This window comes from Myxine glutinosa, chromosome 1 (genome assembly GCF_964187855.1).
Source record: "Myxine glutinosa chromosome 1, kmMyxGlut1.1, whole genome shotgun sequence".
Taxonomy (NCBI): domain Eukaryota; kingdom Metazoa; phylum Chordata; class Myxini; order Myxiniformes; family Myxinidae; genus Myxine; species Myxine glutinosa.
In genome coordinates, this window is record NC_136261.1 from 379,951,218 (window position 1) to 379,972,187 (window position 20,970).

The following is a 20,970-nucleotide window of genomic DNA, read 5'->3' on the forward strand; positions in this document are numbered from 1 at the left end:
TCATTGAGATCCGTGCTGGGTCCATGGAATGAGGTGAACGTGTTGATGAGGTAGAAACCACCAGTACTGATTGTGTTTAATTTTAAAGTTAACACATTGATGGACTCGAATTAAACACGAAAGAACTGGATGGATTTACACGCATGGACAGGGAAAGGGTATGAAACAAATGGTCACCACTGTAAGTTTCAGGGAAGAAAAACGGAATTTGAAGAAAGTGGATTTGGGGTGTATTAACAGGGGAAGAAAAGATCATGGTTTTCGATAAGAGATGGTGGTGAACAGCTGTTTGAATACCAGGATGGAAGAGTGGGATTGAAGAGAGTGTGGGAGTTTGTTCCAGAGGTGGGGAAAAGGGGAATGAAAGAGTGAAGGTGAGCAGAGAGTCATGATTTTGGCATTTTCACCAGAAGAGGGTTGCCGGCAGATCTTGTGTGTCCTGAAGGAATATTTGGTGGACAGAGCACAGGCAGAGCAGGGGGTGCTAGGCCGGAGAGGAGTCTTTTGAAGGCAGAAAGACCCCAACCTGCCTGCATTGAGAGAGTGGAAGGCCCTCAGTCAGGCTCATTGTGGGAGATACCAGTGATTCTTAAAGCATTGGATTCAACAGCGTGAAGCTGAGCTAGGTGTGAGGCAGGAGCACCAGCCCAGAGGGGAGAACAGTATTCCATCAAGCTGCAGATGAAAGCTTTGTATGTGGTGAGGAGCTCAGAACTGCCAAGAAAGGCATGACGGCAGATGTCAAGTCAGCGACTGGCTTTGGAGGCCAGCTTGGAAATGTGGTTTTCCCAGGAAAGATCATGGCAGATAGTGAGACTCAAAAGCTTGAGTGACAGAACTTATTTGAGAGGATTGTTGAGAAAGTTGATGGGAGGGTTTTCCAGATGGTCTTTTCGGAGAGACATAGTGAGAGTGTGAAATCTGTCAGGATTGAAAGACATGTTCCACTTATTTGACCAGTTTGTGATTTTATCCAAGTCTGCAGAGAGTGAAGAGGCTGCTGCCTGCTTATCTGAGGGTTGAGAAATGGAGTGGCAGAGGGTGGAGTCATCAGCTCGAAGATAGAGAGGATTTTCCAGAGAGTCGGAGAGATCATTGATGAAGACCAGAAAAAGCACGGTGTCCAGAACAAGGCCTTGAGGAATTCCAGCCTGAACAGGAAGGGGAGATGAGAGAATTTAGAGCCACACGTTGACTATGACAGAAAAAGAAGCCTGCGAGCCATCTCTATCCAAGAGGAGAGTTTGGTGAGCAGTGTGGGGTGCCAGACTGCACCAAAGGCATGAGATATGTTAAGAGACGGCTCTGATTTCCTGTTTGGCGTTGAAGACCCCAAATTAATTGCTGGTAAATGGCGGGAAGGAAGAATGAATTAATTGTTGGTAAATGGAGAGCAGAAAGTTTTGATTTATTGCTGGCAAATGGAGGGAAGGAAGTATTGATTCATCGCTGGTGAATGGACGGAAGGAAGTATGGTTTCATCGCTGGTCAATGAATGGAAGTAAGTATTGATTCGTTGCTGGTAAATGTAGGGACAGAAGTAACGATTCATCGCCCTGAAGGTGGCCAGAGGCAGTATTTTTCGCATTGTCCGTATCGCTAAACCTCGTTTTCTCAGCAACCACATGTCCAATTGTCCAAATCCTAAATTTGAAAAAAAGAAAAGAAATTTCGTCCAAATCTGTCCACAACTTTTTGAGATCCAGTATCTTGTTCACAAACAAACAAACAGACTGACAAACAAACAGACAGGGGTGAAAACATAACCTCCATCCACCTTAGGTGGCAGAGGTAAAGAGAACAAAGTCGAATGACACTCAGTGGAGCATCCTTTTGACCTCAAAAATAATTGGTGATTGAATTCAGTGACCTGATATGCCATCTTCCATCTTCCAACTTCCATCTTCCAATTTATAGTTAATCCGGTTAACATTGAAAACAATAGAAACTTGGCCAATGTTGACCTTTTCGTCTATGTTGACCTCAAACATAATTGGTGGTTGAATTCAGTTCGCTCATAAGAAAATGCGATTCAAATTTCAAGTCAATCAGATGAAAATTGAGGATTTTGGTAATTTGAAAAGGTTGTTGACCTTTGGCCATGTTAGTCTTTTGGCCTACGATGACCTCAAAAATAGTTGGTGGTTGAATTCAGTTCGCTGATATTAAATTCCCATTCAAATTTCAAGTCAATCGGATGAAATTTGAGGATTTTAGAAATGTGAAATGGTTGTTGACCTTTGGCCTTTGTTGACCTCAAAAAGGTTGGTGGTTGAATTCAGTTCGCTGCTATGAAAATCCTGTTCAAATTTCCAGTCAATTGTACAAAAATTGTGAATTTTCGAAATTCGAAAAGGTTGTTGATCTTTGGCCTGGGTTTACCTTTTGACCTATGCTGATCTGAAAAATGTTTGGTCGTTGAATTCAGTTAGCTTATGTGTAAATCCTACTAGACGACCCATGACCCGTTGGGTCAATGTTATTATATATAATTAAGGGGTTACCATGGTTACAGTGGGGGTCAAAGGTCAACCTATGGCGAAGATATATAATTTTCTCACTTTCTAATAGAGAGGCAAAATGCCATATAAAACTAAATTTACTGGTTCTAATTGCTTTTATTTATCAATCCTCACATAGAAGAGCAGTTTTTAGTAATGAGCAGTGAGGAGAAGACCCCTCAGCCAATGATTCCACCCCGCAGCCAATGATGTGACCCCTCAGCCAATGATGCTACCCCTCAGCCAATGATGTGACCCCTCAGCCAATGGTGCTACACCTCAGCCAATGATGCCACCCCTCAGCCAATGATGCTACCCCTCAGCCAATGATGTGACCCCTCAGCCAATGATGCTACCCCTCAGCCAATGATGCTACCCCTCAGCCAATGATGTTACCCCTCAGCCAATGATGCCACCCCTCAGCCAATGATGCCACCCCTCAGCCAATGATGCCACCCCTCAGCCAATGATGTGACCCCTCAGCCAATGATGTGCCCCTCAGCCAATGATGCTACCCCTCAGCCAATGATGCTACCCCTCAGCCAATGATGCTACCCCTCAGCCAATGATGCTACCCCTCAGCCAATGATGCTACACCTCAGCCAATGATGTCGCCCCTCAGCCAATGATGTCGCCCCTCAGCCAATGATGTCGCCCCTCAGCCAATGATGTCGCCCCTCAGCCAATGATGTCGCCCCTCAGCCAATGATGTCGCCCCTCAGCCAATGATGTCGCCCCTCAGCCAATGATGTCGCCCCTCAGCCAATGATGTCCCCCCTCAGCCAATGATGCCGCCCCTCAGCCAATGATGCCGCCCCTCAGCCAATGATGCCGCCCCTCAGCCAATGATGTCGCCCCTCAGCCAATGATGCCGCCCCTCAGCCAATGATGCCGCCCCTCAGCCAATGATGCCGCCCCTCAGCCAATGATGCCGCCCCTCAGCCAATGATGCCGCCCCTCAGCCAATGATGTCGCCCCTCACCCATATGATGTCGCCCCTCAGCCAATGATGTCGCCCCTCAGCCAATGATGTCGCCCCTCAGCCAATGATGTCGCCCCTCAGCCAATGATGTCGCCCCTCAGCCAATGATGTCGCCCCTCAGCCAATGATGTCGCCCCTCAGCCAATGATGTCGCCCCTCAGCCAATGATGTCGCCCCTCAGCCAATGATGTCGCCCCTCAGCCAATGATGTCGCCCCTCAGCCAATGATGTCGCCCCTCAGCCAATGATGTCGCCCCTCAGCCAATGATGTCGCCCCTCAGCCAATGATGTCGCCCCTCAGCCAATGATGTCGCCCCTCAGCCAATGATGTCGCCCCTCAGCCAATGATGTCGCCCCTCAGCCAATGATGTCGCCCCTCAGCCAATGATGTCGCCCCTCAGCCAATGATGTCGCCCCTCAGCCAATGATGTCGCCCCTCAGCCAATGATGTCGCCCCTCAGCCAATGATGTCGCCCCTCAGCCAATGATGTCGCCCCTCAGCCAATGATGTCGCCCCTCAGCCAATGATGTCGCCCCTCAGCCAATGATGTCGCCCCTCAGCCAATGATGCTACCCCTCAGCCAATGATGCCACCCCTCAGCCAATGATGCCACCCCTCAGCCAATGATGCCACCCCTCAGCCAATGATGCTACCCCTCAGCCAATGATGCTACACCTCAGCCAATGATGCTACCCCTCAGCCAATGATGCTACCCCTCAGCCAATGATGCTACCCCTCAGCCAATGATGCTACCCCTCAGCCAATGATGCTACCCCTCAGCCAATGATGCTACCCCTCAGCCAATGATGCTACCCCTCAGCCAATGATGCTACCCCTCAGCCAATGATGCTACCCCTCAGCCAATGATGCCACCCCTCAGCCAATGATGCCACCCCTCAGCCAATGATGCTACCCCTCAGCCAATGATGCTACCCCTCAGCCAATGATGCTACCCCTCAGCCAATGATGCTACACCTCAGCCAATGATGCTACACCTCAGCCAATGATGCTACACCTCAGCCAATGATGCTACACCTCAGCCAATGATGCTACCCCTCAGCCAATGATGCTACCCCTCAGCCAATGATGCTACCCCTCAGCCAATGATGCTACCCCTCAGCCAATGATGCTACCCCTCAGCCAATGATGCTACCCCTCAGCCAATGATGCTACCCCTCAGCCAATGATGCTACCCCTCAGCCAATGATGCTACCCCTCAGCCAATGATGCTACCCCTCAGCCAATGATGCTACCCCTCAGCCAATGATGCTACACTTCAGCCAATGATGCTACACTTCAGCCAATGATGCTACCCCTCAGCCAATGATGCTACCCCTCAGCCAATGATGCTACCCCTCAGCAAATGATGCTACCCCTCAGCCAATGATGCTACCCCTCAGCCAATGATGCTACCCCTCAGCCAATGATGCTACCCCTCAGCCAATGATGCTACCCCTCAGCCAATGATGCTACCCCTCAGCCAATGATGCTACCCCTCAGCCAATGATGCTACCTCTCAGCCAGTGATGCTACCCCTCAGCCAATGATGCTACCCCTCAGCCAATGATGCTACCCCTCAGCCAATGATGCTACCCCTCAGCCAATGATGCTACCCCTCAGCCAATGATGCTACCCCTCAGCCAATGATGCTACCCCTCAGCCAATGATGCTACCCCTCAGCCAATGATGCTACCCCTCAGCCAATGATGCTATGCCTCAGCCAATGATGCTACCCCTCAGCCAATGATGCTACCCCTCAGCCAATGATGCTACTCCTCAGCCAATGATGCTACCCCTCAGCCAATGATGCTACCCCTCAGCCAATGATGCTACCCCTCAGCCAATGATGCTACCCCTCAGCCAATGATGCTACCCCTCAGCCAATGATGCTACCCCTCAGCCAATGATGCTACCCCTCAGCCAATGATGCTACCCCTCAGCCAATGATGCTACCCCTCAGCCAATGATGCTACCCCTCAGCCAATGATGCTACCCCTCAGCCAATGATGCTACGCCTCAGCCAATGATGCTACCCCTCAGCCAATGATGCTACCCCTCAGCCAATGATGCTACGCCTCAGCCAATGATGCTACCCCTCAGCCAATGATGATGATGATGCTACCCCTAGACGACCCATGACCCATTGGGTCAATGTCAGTTTGAATAGATATGAGAATAGAACTAAAGCGAACGCTGGACATCATCAGGGAGGTTATTTGAGCCAGCAAGCCATAAGGCTCACCTCTCCAGCGTTCTAAATCACTTACCTGTGACACGTGATTTCGGCCCTTATCTCCGATCACGTTGACGGAAATCACCACAGCATATCGTCAAGATCCCTCCAAAAGGCTCGTCTTTGTCACATACATCACGCAACGTGCGATCCACAGCCTCGAAACTCTCTCTCCTGATCATAGGACACTCATCCCACACGATGAGTTTTGTACTTCGAAAGAGGTCTGCGATAGTGGAATTTTTATCGATGTTGCATACGCCATCTTCCCTCGGTGTCAGAGGGATTTGGAACCTTGAGTGCGCTGTTCTTCCACCAGGCATGAGGGTAGCAGCTATGCCAGATGAGGCCACCGCAGGGGGCAACTTCTCCACTCGCTCTCACTTTAGAGAGAATCAGGTTAATAAAAAACGTCTTCCCTGTGCCTCCAGGCGCGTCAATGAAAATCATTGATGACTGATTCGTGCGGATGTTGCTATTCGCGTCCATAGATGTGAGGTGTGATTCGTTGTCCGCGTCCGTAGCACCGTCGGAGGGTTGATACGACATTCTTCCTGCAAATAGTATTGTGTTTGTGCTATCGTTTTGCCGATCATCAAATGACAAATAAATTACATTGTTGTAGCGGTTACCGCTGGATGCACACAATCGCCTTGCACCGGCCACAACACGGCCAGACGCGCCTCTCCCGGGCATGCCCGGACTCACTGTTCCCGGGCACGCCCGAACCTCCCGGGCACGCCCGGTCTCGTCTTTCACAGGCATGCCTGCTCTCGCCTTTCCAGGGCTCGCCCAGAGCGTCCGGGCATGCCCGCTATCGCCTTTTCAGGGCTCGCCCAGAGCGTCCGGGCATGCCCGCTATCGCCTTTCCAGGGCTCGCCCAGAGCGTCCGGGCATGCCCGCTCTCGCCTTTCCAGTGCTCGCCCAGAGCGCCCGGGCACGCCCAGCCTCGACTTGCCAGGCCGCAGCCAAACACGCCCGGGCAGGTCCAGACTCGCCTTTCCAAGGATCGCCCTTGACACCCGGGCATTCCCGGTATAGCTTTTGCCGGGCAAACTTCCTGACATAAATGTGTATATATATTGCTGCCCGATAAACGGGCTGGTCAGAATACCTGAGCTGTTTTGTTTCAATAAAGCAACTCGGACGAATTCCGTCTTTGGTCGCGTCAATTCTTTCGACTCGCGTTGGAGCGCAGTTCCTTCATTGTGAAAATTAAAGATTTCAAATAAACCTATTTAAAGTGTATGCGCATATAAATAATTAAAAACATCGAAGAAATATCTCTCGGTAATTTCCTGAAACATAATTTACTTCCGTGTAATAATGTTGAATGAAATGACGAAGATATATACTGTATGCCTGTTATTTTAGGCGGTGTATTTTCGTATATCAACGTGGCGCGATTTTTAAAATATATCTCTGCAATTTCCCGTGTGTGCGTGAATGTTCTCAATTATTATCTTTTACCAAGTCTAAAACCATCGATAAAAATGAAATCAGATGGCGACTTAGATTGAAGATAAAGGCGGGAAACAGACTCGATGGCCTTAAAGATACAAGCCTTTCAGAATTCATTTCGTTCTATAAACGGAAACTTTCATCGGATTTTCTTCCCGTTTTTTTTCAACCGAGTCTAAAACTATGTTAGCGACTGTGAAAAATGAAATGATATATCGAATTTGATTTGAAATAAAACTGAGAGAGAGAGCAAGACACCACGGGCCTACAAAACAGGCCTCAAAGCTATGCGAGTTAATAAAATGGTGGATATTACTACTCTCTCAAAGGGGTAAGCCACGCCCCCGGACCGATCGAATGTTACATACAAACACGCAAGATTTCAATTTTATAATTACTAGGGCATGCCCGTACTATATATATATCTAAAATTATATCCCCCCCCTCTATTTACATGAAATGGTTTGGTCCAAAGCGAACGGCTTGCGAGTGGTGACAATCCCCCCCCTCTATTTACATGAAATGGTTTGGTGCAAAGCGAACGGCTTCCGGAGTTTGGTAAAGAAATCGCCATCGCGTGCACAAACGCGCAGGAAAGCGAATGAATCGCAAATTCGTTTTTATTAGTTTTAAAACATAGTTTAACGCCAACATAGTTTGCAAACGTGAAATAAATGAATACGCTCTCAAATGTGCCATTCGAGGCAGAGTGTGTCCGCCACGTTCGGCACACGCGATAGTTCGCTGCTCTCTGATTGGTTGAATCGTTTTTTGGACATAGCTCGGTAAGTAATTGTCCGATTAATATGAAACCTTGAAAAGGCACATCCTCGGGTCCCCAGCAATATACCTGGCAAGTTAAAAGTATATCGGACCCGTGGTTGTCGAGAAACAGCAGTCACAGACAAACAGACGTACAGACGTACAGACGTACAGACGTACAAACGTACAAACGTACAGAGATTACTGGAATTATAGATAGATATAGATTGAAATGTCATGTCAGTCGGATGAAAATGGATGAGTTTTTAAATTTGAAAAAAAGTGGTTTACATGCAAAAAATTTTTTCCCAGTTACAGATTCTGATGAAATGGTGGTGGTTTATGTGTTCTCTGACCGAATTGATTAATAATTTAATTTTTTCATGATTATTATTTATTTATTTTCATTATAAATCATTTATTTATTTTCTTTCTCATTTGGCCAATATCTCAGGCACATTTTGAGCTGGGAAGCAAATATTTGGACATGACAGTGACCAAGTGATGTGGCTATCAAGGATATTTTTGATTTATTGATTAATCATTTAATTGATTGATTATTTATTGATTAATCGATTAATTATTTATTGATTAATCAATTAATTATTTAATTTTTTATTAACGCGTTATTTAATTAAATTTCTAAAAGATACATCTTCGGATGAAGCACGAGTGGTTTAGTCATGCTATTAGCCAATTGATTAAGAATATAAGTTATGATAATCTTTTATTGATTTTAATTATACGATTAATCAATGAATTAGCGTACACCTCTCCTTCCCAAAGCAGCCTCTGAGCTGCAGTGCGGTATTGCCGGGTGCCGGAGGCGCCCCGGCAATGCCGCGCTGTAGGATATTTAATTATTTGGCATGGGGGTGGTGTACTTTGAATGTATCTGTACTTGTTTGGAATATGCTTGCTCTGTGGAGTCTGCAGAAGTTAATATTGGTTACTTGGGAAATATACAAAGGAGAACAACAACATTTGTCGTCATCCCTGAAAGGCCTCATTTATGATGAAAGTCTTGGGAAAACTTAATATTTCAACTCTAATCTATTGAGGTGCACCTGAATGCATAGACATGGAGGCCTTTAAGATGCTCAATAAACATGAAAAGGTGAAGATTATGTTCAGACCGATGCTCCCGTATACAGAGGATACTCTATCAAACTGCCAAGTGATCTCCTGCGTCAAAGTTTATTGTATAACTTTATTGTTCTTGTATAGGAGATTATGGGAAGCATTGGTGAATGTTGACCTTTCCACACCGGAAAGAAGGTGTTGGAGACTGCTTATGGAAGAGATGCAGAACCACTTGATAATTTATTTTACAAAGCCGGTATGGTATTTTACAAAGCCGGTATGGATTTGTGTTTTAATAAATCGAAGGGAGATTGTGTTTAATAAATTCGATGAAAAAAAATATCACAAGCTGGTCAAACACTTGAAATATGTCCTTCAATCCTGACAAATCTTTCTCCCCCCCCCCCCCCCCTCTCTCTGAAAGTACCGTCTGGCATCCTCTTCCCCCTCACATTTTGAATTTTGGGACTCGGCGATTCTTCTTGCTCTTTCCTGTGAAAATACGATCATTGAATTCCCAAAGAAACTTCACTTTCCTCCTTTGTTCAAACTATCTTATGATACAAATGGTTTTCCTTTAAATCTTTAATACAGGTGACTGAGTGCTACTTGCCAGTGTCATGAACTGAATTCCCACCAACATTTTCGAGAGAAATGTTGTTGTTCAATCCCATTTTCTTAAAAGTGGTTTCTTATGTATTGCCTGAAAGATATTGATTTGGGGAAACTGCCTGCATATTTGCATATCTGTGGCATGGATTACATCTGAGCACAAATACTGCTTCATACACATCACCTGTGCTTGTGGGGATGGCCTTCTCACCATTGAATGTCTTCATCCAAAAATTGTTTAACAGGCCCAGATTTTACATAAATATCCAAACTTTTGAATGTTTTACATGATGGCCAAATCAACATTCACATCAACATGTAATACAATCACAGTATTGTCCTAAGACATGCAATTTTGCTTTTTGGGGGGGACACAGGATGTGCGTTAGTGTGTGGTAAAGTTTAAAGTACTGTAACTGATTTAAACAGAAGATAAGGCCTCGATTACAGAGGTACTTCAAACATATTGGCACTTTGTCAGATCAAGGTACTCAGAGTCAAACAAACATCAGGAAGAGTGGGATGTTTTTTCCTCTCTGAAGGTTCGTGCGCCATGTGCGCTCAAGTTGGCTCTGAGAAGGATTCCTGTCATGTGCAGCCGGAATCGGAACAGCTGACTGTGCTCGTGTGTCGAATGAAGGTTGAGGAGGCGAAAGGATATCCAGAGATTCTGCAGATAAAAATAGAAGATGTGAACTCCTTTGGTCTGGCGGAGGAGCAAAGCAACCAGCCGAATGGTGAGTTGTGTGACACTTCTGATGATATCTATGTTTGTTTCGTGGCTTTTTTTTTTTTACTGCGGAATAACATGAGGCAAAGCAGTCTCGAACAGTGTTTGTCTGTCCGTCCGTATGTATGTATGTCCCCTCAAACGTTTTCCCATCAGAGCTGAGGATCTGGTCAAATGACAGGGTGATATTATTATGTCTTGCGTCATGACGGCAGTACAGCGGCTGACTCTCCACACTCCACCATTTTGATTCCAATTTCGTTCAAGCCGAACATATCGGCGAACCTGTCACTTTTATTACTGCACTTGATCACAATTGCCATGCTCTACTGTAACGTTTTTCATTCAGTGCGAAACACAAACAAACCTATTGGTAAAATGATCATCAAATATCGAAAGCATTGGCGTTACGTCTCTTCCAACAATATGATTCGTATGATGCGTTATGCTTCACCTTCAGACCGCTTCGGACAAATTAAGCCGAGGTTTGTTCATACAGTAGTGTATCGTTTCAGTGGTATCGTTTTCGTAATAATAACAATAATATCGTAAATATAACCATAACATTTTAATCCCAATGTCGTGAATGGAAAGTTAATGGATTGAAGTGGTGTATGGTTCATGATCGGTGATGAGCGTTGTTCGGCACTCATTTTAATAACCGAGGAAATAAGGAATTCGCCTCGGTTTTTTGATAAGAAAAACATTTTCGCAATAATGATAACGTAACGTAAATATCGTTACGGTTTTTAGAACAGTTCACTTTGTAAATTTTAGTAAATGTTCCCTTATAAATGATCCCCTGTAAATATCCCCATTATTTGGCTTCATTAAAGATCGCACCCGAGTTAGTCCATGTACAACACGTAGCAAACCATAGATTATTCTTTAGTTATTTCATTAGTATGTGTTTCAGTTAAGGATCTGTTCCCAATCGTTGAATCTACGTTGCATTAATCAAATAAGATAGGCCCCTTCAATTTCCTCAATCATCTCCCGCTCTTCAAAGTGCAGTAGTGGTAGGGCAGCGTTCGCTGCCCCTTGTCTTGGTTTGTTTGATGGCCCCAAGCCGCCATTGATCATGCGGTCTCAGGCCGAGGAAAAAGGGGGCGGAACACAAGAATAAGGTGTGGCACGTCAACTCACCATCAGAGGTGGAGCCACCAGGGCTGAGGTGAGCCGACCGGTAGGCGTGTCATAGGAGCCGGCGGCTGGATACAAGAACGCCCTATAAAAGCGGCTGCGAGGGACTGCTTCACTTGAGGAGGGATAAGTGCGAAGGTCCAGATGAGTGCGTCGGCAGATGAGTGTGAAGGTCCGAAGTGCAAGGTACCAGAGGAGAACACGCTGAATCGTAAGGCAGGAGAGTGGGTCCGTTGACAACGACAATATCGCCATATATTCACATTGTCCGACCGCGTGAAACCATACGTGCAGCTGCCGCTGGGTTTCGCCTCAAGCCCGGAGCGTGGATCGGAGCGTGGACTGGAGCGGACCTCAACGCTGCACATCTGCCGGGACCTTCCTGCCCTGCCGTCTGCTTGGACCTTCTCCCCCTTCCAGACATTCCTTCCTGCCAGTCCCTATTCGTGTGAGTCTGTTTGTGCTGTTTGGGGCGTATTATAATATAAGACTGTTTTAAGGCTGCCGGGTGTCCTGCTCCTTCCTCTCCTTGTAAATGCCCTTCTTTCGTTTCCTCTTGTAAATAGTTAACAAATCATATTTGTTCTTCCTATACCCTTGTTATTCTTTGCTTCCTCTCATCCGATCGCTTGCGTCCTGTCCCCAATTGAATATCGGTGACACTATTAGAACCGCTATAGTCGGGTTTAGTCCTTTTGTTAACGGCCTGAGTCGTGGCTTGCTTCGCTCGGCGTGTCCATTACAGCTGCGGCTCGGGCGGGGCTCATTTCCTCGCTTACCGGAAGGCACTGGTAATTAGGTAGTAGGACGGATTGGGCTTACAACCATACTCACCGCTGACCAGAAGTGACGTCATAGCTCCAGGACTCGGACGGCCAGTGTGATAGACGAGGGGATTAAACCCCCCTCGGTAAGGGGAGTGCCGGAACCGAGATCCATAACAATATTGTAGTAAATCGAGTCGTAACACTAATCCCTTTGTCGTGACTGTAAACTTACTGGAAGTTAAAATATATCATCTTCTAAAATTTCTTTAATAAAGTAACGGCAGTTTTGTGTCCGTTACGTCATTTCGTCTTTGACGTCATTACGACGGCTGAGTTCACCGACCAACATTTTAATTTTTTCGTAGGCCGACACCCGCTCACTACGGGAGCTGCAGGAAGGGCCATTTATCTTTGGGGAATATAGATTACAGTCGATCTATGGTCGGGTCTCAAGAACATTGTGTGTGTGTTCATTTACCAAGTTTCTTGTGGAGAGATCGCCAGGTGGTTTAAGCTTTCGAACAATCACTCCGTTCAAAACCATTAAGGAATGGCTGGCTTGGCAAGCGCTAGTTAGCTGCTTGGTAAATGAGCACACCCCCAACCCATGTGGGCGAAATAGACTACATTCGATTTTCCCTCAGTTCTGTGAGTAAAACTTACCCCACAGATTTCGGGATTCCTCCAAATTTCTTTGTTTAATGTTGTAAACACCATTAGCGACTGTTTAAAAAGCTAATCATATGTGTTTGTGGTTTATAATATTTTACAAGCCCCGCTACGCTGCTGTTAGACTTTTGGTCTTGTTTGTATGCTTTATCGATGCTCCTAAAAGACCTCGAGCAGAATAGAAGCGAATTAAAATGTAAAGAGGAAACAACAACAGAAGAGTATAAGTGAGATGAAGGGGAGGGAACATGGACACATGGAGATGAACATGCTGCACAGAAGTTGAAGGAAACACAGGAAGAAGAGCAAGGGGAAGTGTGGATGATGAAACCAATCGATGAACAAACGAAAAGAGGTGAGGTGAGATGGGGGGGAAATCACAATGACCTGGAAAAAGGGAATGGAATGGGGACATTTGGGGTGGAAAAGTGATGGTTGGGGTGGTGGTTGGATGGAGGATGATGTGAGATTGTGATGAACAGCTGTCTTGAGGACTTAGAGTGAAGAATGAGATTTAAGAGATTGTGGAAGTTGTATCCACAGGTGGTTAAAAAAGGGAAATGAAAGAGTGAAGGTGAACAGTTTTCCTGTATTTTGGGAGTTACACCAGAAGGGGGAGGCTGGTGGACGTGTTCCCTGCAGAAACCTCGGAGCAGAGGGAGGGGTGGAGGAGGGAGGGGTGAAGCAATGCATGGAAAGAGCAGACCAGAAAGGAGGCAGGATAAGAAAGACACCACCAAACCTGTCTGTGCAGTGAATGTGATAAGCCCATAGACTCTGTCTCATCGCGGAAGATTCCGACTATCTCTCGGCATTGCTTCCACAGCATCCATCTGAGCAAGGTGTGACGCAGGGGTGCCAGCCCAAAGGGGTTGCTGTGTATATGATCGAGTTGCTGTGTATATGATCGAGTTGCTGTGTATTTTGAGCTGTGATTCTATCCTCCAGCACAAGAAAATTCCCCTCGTTAGGTCAACTGCACGAGTTACTGTGTATTTTCAGCCGTGGTTCTGCCCTCCAATGTGATACAATCCCCTCGTGGGGCCAACTGTGTGCATTGAAACGGCCGTGTGGTGAAATTAGTAAAACAATAGCATTGTGGTGGATTACTCATGCATTATTCACATTCGTCTCTGCTCGGCGTCTTGGAGATAATGATTCTCCAACAGTCTTGGCGCCTGGTGTTGGCTTAGCGGTTAGGGTGCCGGCTTCGGATCCTAGGATCCTGGGTTCGAATCCCGGTCGATCGCTGAATTAACGCCAGGGGGGTTTGACTCAGCCTGTCATCCTACCGAGGTCAGCAAATTGAGTACCAGCTTGCTGGGATGAATGATCCCGGTGTGTACCCCGAATTAGAATAGGTACACCGTATCCCTGCCCTATTCTTGGAATCATAGATTTGTTGTTTACAAATTGTGCTTCCACATATCTCATTATACCCACCATGCGGGTAATAGTCTTCTTTACGAGACCAATTAAAATCATGTAGGTGTTCTAAGTTTATTGAAAAGAACCAATTATATCCTAAATTAAACATATCATACCCCCATTTATCAATAATCATATCAACTATATGGCCTTCTTCATAAAAGTTTAATTGTAAGTAGATGGCAAATTTAATAAGAAAAGGTGTATGGTCTGTAGAACCAGGTGTTGTGGCTGTAAATTCTACTTGTTTGTTAAAGAGTGCTGTGGAATATTTTGTTAAATCACTGAATCTAACCAAGTCATTGTCATCTGTGGGGTTGGATAATTGATGAATTTATAACTATTCTTTATTTATAACATATTCTTCTTCGTAGTCTGGTGTTGGCTTAGCGGTTAGGGTGCAGGTTTGGGATCTTAGAATCCTGAGTTTGAATCCCGGTTGATCGCTGAATTAACATCAGAGGGGTTGACTCAACCTGTCATCCTACCGAGGTCAGCAAATTGAGTACCAGCTTGCTGGGATGAATGATCCCGGTGTGTACCCCGAATTAGAATAGGTACACCATATCCCTGCGCCACGTAAGAGGCGACTAAGGGTTGGCATCAGGAAGGGCATCTGGCCATAAAAAAAACATTGCCTCAAACAGGGAACCATGATTGGCATGGGGCCCGCAAGGCTAACCCCTGCTCCAGGAGGGAAATAATGGCCTTAAAACGATCATTCATTCATTCATTCATTCATTCATTCAGTCTTGTCGCCCATTTGGGAGTCCGTCCGCGTCCATCACTATTCACGTTTTAAACGCCAATTGTTATTGTTGCGGATCTCCCGAAGCCCGTTCCCGTTACAAAGTGGGGGTGGGGGGGGGGGGGTGAGTTAAACCCCTTTTCCCCCTGGGTCTTTGGGTCCGCAAAGCCGAATCGCCACTTCCGGAGCAAGCGTGAAAAAGGCTGTCGGGACAACTTCGCACATACCTTTAACCCACGCTGCCACGAAAGCGGGGACCGAACCTTGCACAAGCCACGTTAAATCGAGTACGCCCGAGCAGTATGCGTATCACGTGACTCGTGCTGTTACTTTTAAGGAATCCGATTCGAGCGGCTGTATTCATACCATGTGAAGCCAATTGATGGAAGGGACAGGACGGTCAAATCACATGAAGAACACGATTTATTTACACTGTACACTGTACAAAGGGGACACAGAGCAGGCACTTAACAATGTTAACTTATCCCCAGAGACAGGGCCCACTCACACACACGGGAAGAGAAGAGAAGAAGTTCGCGCACCAAGCGCGCTCTGCCGTCGGTCGCTCTGGGGCAGCTCGCCGGGCGTAGCCCTCGGATGTTCACGGCACGTATGCAGGTGAAGGCAGGCAGGAGGAAATCGCGCGTCTGTGGCCCGGCACGGGTCGTCCTCTCGAGCTCGCGATTAATACAGCACAGAGCACAGAGCGCAGGGCTCGGGGCTCGGGGAAAGTTTGTGTACAATCTCGATAAGCGCAATTCAATGCCCTCGTTCGGCAGCGCGTGCTCAAGCTCAACCCAACTCCAATCCCTCTCACAGGGGCTTGAACTCACGATACTCACCAGCTCTGACTAATGTGCACATGACTCTCACTCGGCTTTTGAGATGTCTCGACCCGAACTGAGGTGGGGGGATCGGGGCAGGATTTTATGGCCCCGCCCCAAAGTCTCACTCGAATGTTCCAAACCCCGCCTCTGGTCGTCGTGGTTAGCCACTCCCCTCGAGCCCTGATTGGCGGCTCGTGCTTACCGACCACTCCCTCCTGCAGCGCCTCCCTTCGGCCTCTGTAGACTTGTTCAGGCCTGCCACGTGGCATTTCAGCGCCAAAAGAACACCTAAGCTCTCTGGGCTGCTCAACGGAAAACTAAACACAGGAAAGGACGATGCTTACATTCACTAAGAAATAACTGAACTATCATGAGGCTTCATGTTGTTGTGCGTCTACCTACGAGGGGGAATTAACCTTTATTCCAAAACCACAACAATATTTTTCTCCTGTCACTGGAGGAAACAACGAATCGGCTCCCACCTCATCAATCATCCCCAGTTGTGACTATCACTAGATAGTCAATGTGAGGCCCTTCTCATCAAATAAGGCTGAATAAAGCAACCAAGAAAAGCTATGCAACATAAGTCCTTTGCTGTTTCAAGCTCGACCTGAATTCTTGCACAGCGGCAGGCAATTCTAAGTTGCACAAGTATGAAAACCCAACTCTGCAAGTTCACATCCGCCAATATTCATCACTTATTGGTGAATCGTCAGCGATAGCTTAGACGGAACGCTGTTCTGTGGAGGAACTCTGTGGAGGCCATTCAATGTTCATTTAGTGTGCAACACTTGGACCTTGGTTTGCTGCATTGTTAACATTTAGCCGTGGGATGGTGCACACATTGATGAATTCAATGCATGCGCTAAACCAGGATGGCAGTTTATACGTGTGTCGAAATTTGAACTCAGACAATGTCGCTCAAAGATGTGTGTGCACAACTCTAAGGTATCTTGCCTGTCCAGTCCTTCAATACAATATTAATCAAGACATGATTAGCTCACCTAGAACGTAGTTCCGGGGATGTTATGCAATGTCGCGTTGTCAGTCCGTAAACATTTGCAACTTCTTCTCCGAAACCGCTGACGGAATTGTGGCGAAACGAGGCACAAATGATACTTGGTATGTTGTGACTAAAGTTTGTTCATGGCATTATGAAGCATTGGAGTTTCAGGGGGCTACCGGGGTCAAACTGGATCCAGGTTTGACCTCCAAAATAGGTATTTGCTTTCTTCTCAGAAACTACACACGCAATTCTGAATAAACTTGACCACAACCTTAATCACCCGTGTTGTACCAAAGTTTGTTCACAACATTAAAAAAAAAAAGGGGTCCTAAAGGGATTTTGTGGGGATGGTGGAGGATGGGGAGAGGGGGTTGCTTCCCTTCCCCCAAAGGAGGTGTTTAGTTTTTACTCTGAAACTACACACACAATTTCAATGAAACATGACCACAACCTTAATCACACTTGATGTACCAATGTTAGTTCAAGGCATTAGAAAAATTGGAGTCTGAGGAGGTATACAGGGTGGGTAGGGGGAAGGGCTGCCCCCAAAATAGGTATTTTTTGTTTGATTGTTTAAAGCCTTCTGATTGTTAGTATGATTCTACATGCTGCCCTGTCGTCTAACAGCCATTGAAATTGGTTTAAAATACCTTCAGTCAGCGCAGTATACTGCTTTATTCCACGAGGTGAGCACCCATGGGTATTGCCCCTATTTTTCCAAACCACAACTGAGCTTTTCTTCACTTTCTGACTCTTTTGATCCTTTCCACTCCCCTTATCATTGGTTCACATGTCATGGCTTTGGCCTATTCATTCCATTCTCTGCATTTGTCAATACTGGTGAGATGCCCATGCTACGCATGGGTGGGAGGCCAGAAGCAAACAGGCAATGCAGATACTGCGAATGCTAAAGCATGAAACCAATAAATTCCACATTCCTGTAGCACCTTCAGTCGCACGTCAGACATGGACAGCAAGTTAGTGAAGGACTTCCATGAAAAACGTACTCGTTCGCAAACAAACAGGTATGTTCACGTGTAGAAACATCGACGTGGGTCCGTGTCGAATCTGCATATGGCAATCCGCGAAGTTCAAGTTCAGAAAGTAGAAACCATCATGGCATGTCGTCATTCACTTGAACTCGATATCTCTTTTTTTCATTCCAAACAACATTTCTCCAATCACAAATTAATTACAAAACAAACTTTTAACAACATTGTTGATGTTTCCTTCATTGTAAAAACTACCAAGTCAACAGTTAAAAGGATTTTGAGCCGATAGGTGTTCCGGCCTTGGCAAGATCGATGGAGACAGTGATCTGTTAGCTTATACACCGCCCAAATAGCGATGTGGAATTCTCACATGTAGAGATTAAACGTCGTTTGAACTTTGGCCAAGGTCATTATTTACTTTTAATGATGTTTATATATGAATGATGTTTATATTGGTTTTCGGTCGTACCTTCCAAATATCTCGTGGGATTGTGAGTTGGAGAGACGGCCGTGATGGCGGGGAGGGAGTTGGCATTCTCTCAAGCAGGGATTCAACCCATATCCTTATAAAAGGTCTTTGTCCGAGGTCACCGAGTCTAATCGGTGCAGGCGTGCAGACGTTTGTGCGGCACCCAGGAAAATAACGTTATGCTCGAGTCCAAACCTGAAAATGCTGGAGGCCAAAGCTGAAATTGGAAAAACAATACAGCCTATTTTACTCTAGGGGATCCCAGGATTACCCACCCAAAATATCTTTGTGATCGGTTCAGCCATTTCTGCGGTATCTACGAATGGACGGACAGATGGACAGACAGACAGACAGACAGACAGACGGACGGACATTTGGTGAATTATAGTAAGATTGTTGTGTCACTGCCAAAGTATGGTGGTGTTATCTCTTCAGGGTGTGTGAGGGTGGAGGGTAGTGGGTAGCAAGGCGCTTACCTGCACGGATTCCACTGGGCGTCCTCAAACCCATGAACGACTAAACGAGACAGACAAAGAATTAAAAGTCAACAAATAATAGGTTTCATAAAAGTAATGTCAGGATGCAAACCGAACGGTAAACTAAATTTTTAACCAAGGGACCCTCCATACTGACTCGTATACAACACAAGGGGAAAATAAATGAAAGTAATAAATGTGTGTAGTGTTTGTGTGTACTCGGCTTTGAGCGGCCCTCGAACGGCTCCCCGAGTCCGTGCGTGGAAAAACACGCATTGGCGCCAGATCCATTCCCCCACCAGCCGCCAATGTAAAGCGCTCAGGCCTTCGCTCCTTTCTCTTCCCATGCTCCACAAAGCACCGAGGTCTCTCCGGCACACATGGCATGGCACACAGCCATCACAAAGCCAGCACCACTGTGATCAGAGGAGGATGTGTCTTTCCACCACACAGCCAGGAACAGAGCAAGCGTGCGAATGCCACCATCAAGAGAGACAAAACTGCGACCGCTCGCAATGAATATCTGAACTAGCAGAGAGAGAGAGAGAGAGAGAGAGAGAGCAATGCGTGACCGCTTCCCATGAACACCAGGAACCAAGCGCGAGACATGCAACTGCACGCTATGAAACCCAGCATGGAGAGTGCACGAACTGTGACCACATCCACGAGCCAAGACAGAGAAAATGGTGCTCCTCAGCCTTTTTGTCCCTGGTGCTCGAACATCACATGATGACATCCGCGCGACGCGCGTGCTCCAATCAGTCCCATCGCATCAGTCCATCGCCCCGACCAATCATTCTTCAAGGTGTGGCCTCACGGCCTCTCCTGCCGGCCCTTGTGATGACTCAGCTGGTGGCATCAGTGGTAGTGTTCGAATGTTCTCATCAGGTAGCTTTATTTAGTGTATGTAGTATTCGTGCGGAATTCATGGCTGCTGTTGCATATGTCATAAGGAACAAAGGGAAAACCACAGAGGCAATTCACATACAGGGAATTATTCTTTATGCCCTAACTAATTAGCATAGCTCCACCCCTCGCATGGAGACAAATATACAACCTTACCGGACATGTGTGCTGACTTAGTTACAGGAAGGTGGCTTACTCGACATTCAGAGCATGGTAATCTATGCAATCTACCTGGGCTAAGGTATTCCATTGCCTACCCCCATAAATGTAACAATATGTTAATCTGCCACTCTTTCCAGACAAAAAAAAAATCAACCAGTCACATGTCATGTTTGGAATTTGACAATAAAAGCAGTTTGGTGGAGAAAACATCTTTCACGCTGTGCATTTTTCTTACCTTCTCTGTTTTGTTGGTTGTGATTTTTGGTGGTGGTGAAATTCCCACTGAAGATGTCGTCAGCGAGGAAGCATCTCATAACATCGATGCAGTTTGTACAGAACATCATTCTTTGATATCGTAATGTTTTCACATGATGCCATTCCCAAGGGAAATGTTTTATTTACTCTCTTCAAGGTAGATTTTAATGTTTTCATAGAGATTTTAATGATTAAAAAAAAATGATTTTAATGCAATATTTACTAATTTATTTTAAGAGTGCGAAACCAACTATACATGTGACAACGCGTGTCTGCATTTAATAAGAGTTACTTTTCCAGATTTATCTGTGAAAGTGGAAGTGAAAACTGAGCACGACATTGATGTCCACTTGGATCGACCCGAACCAAATGATGCTGAAGCTTCTTTCCTCGAGAACCATCTCCATGAAGGTTTCTGTCGATGTCTGCACATTTTGATTCGAACAGTTTGATGATGAACTCTGGTGCTAAGAAAAAAAACACCATGTTATGATTTAATTGCTTGAAGAAATAACCACGATGGTCGATCAATTTCTCAAACATCAATTATCCCTTTCATTATTATATAAAATAGTTTAACCAACAATTAATATACCTTGTTGTATCCTATTATCCTTAATTTGTACAATCATTAATTCTGATTGACGTTTAATTTGACAACTGTTATTAAAGCCCCCGTTGGACTTTCTCCGCCCGGCCGCAACCATATCTCAGAAATGTATAGACAGATTTTGTTCATACTTGGCAGAGAGGCAAA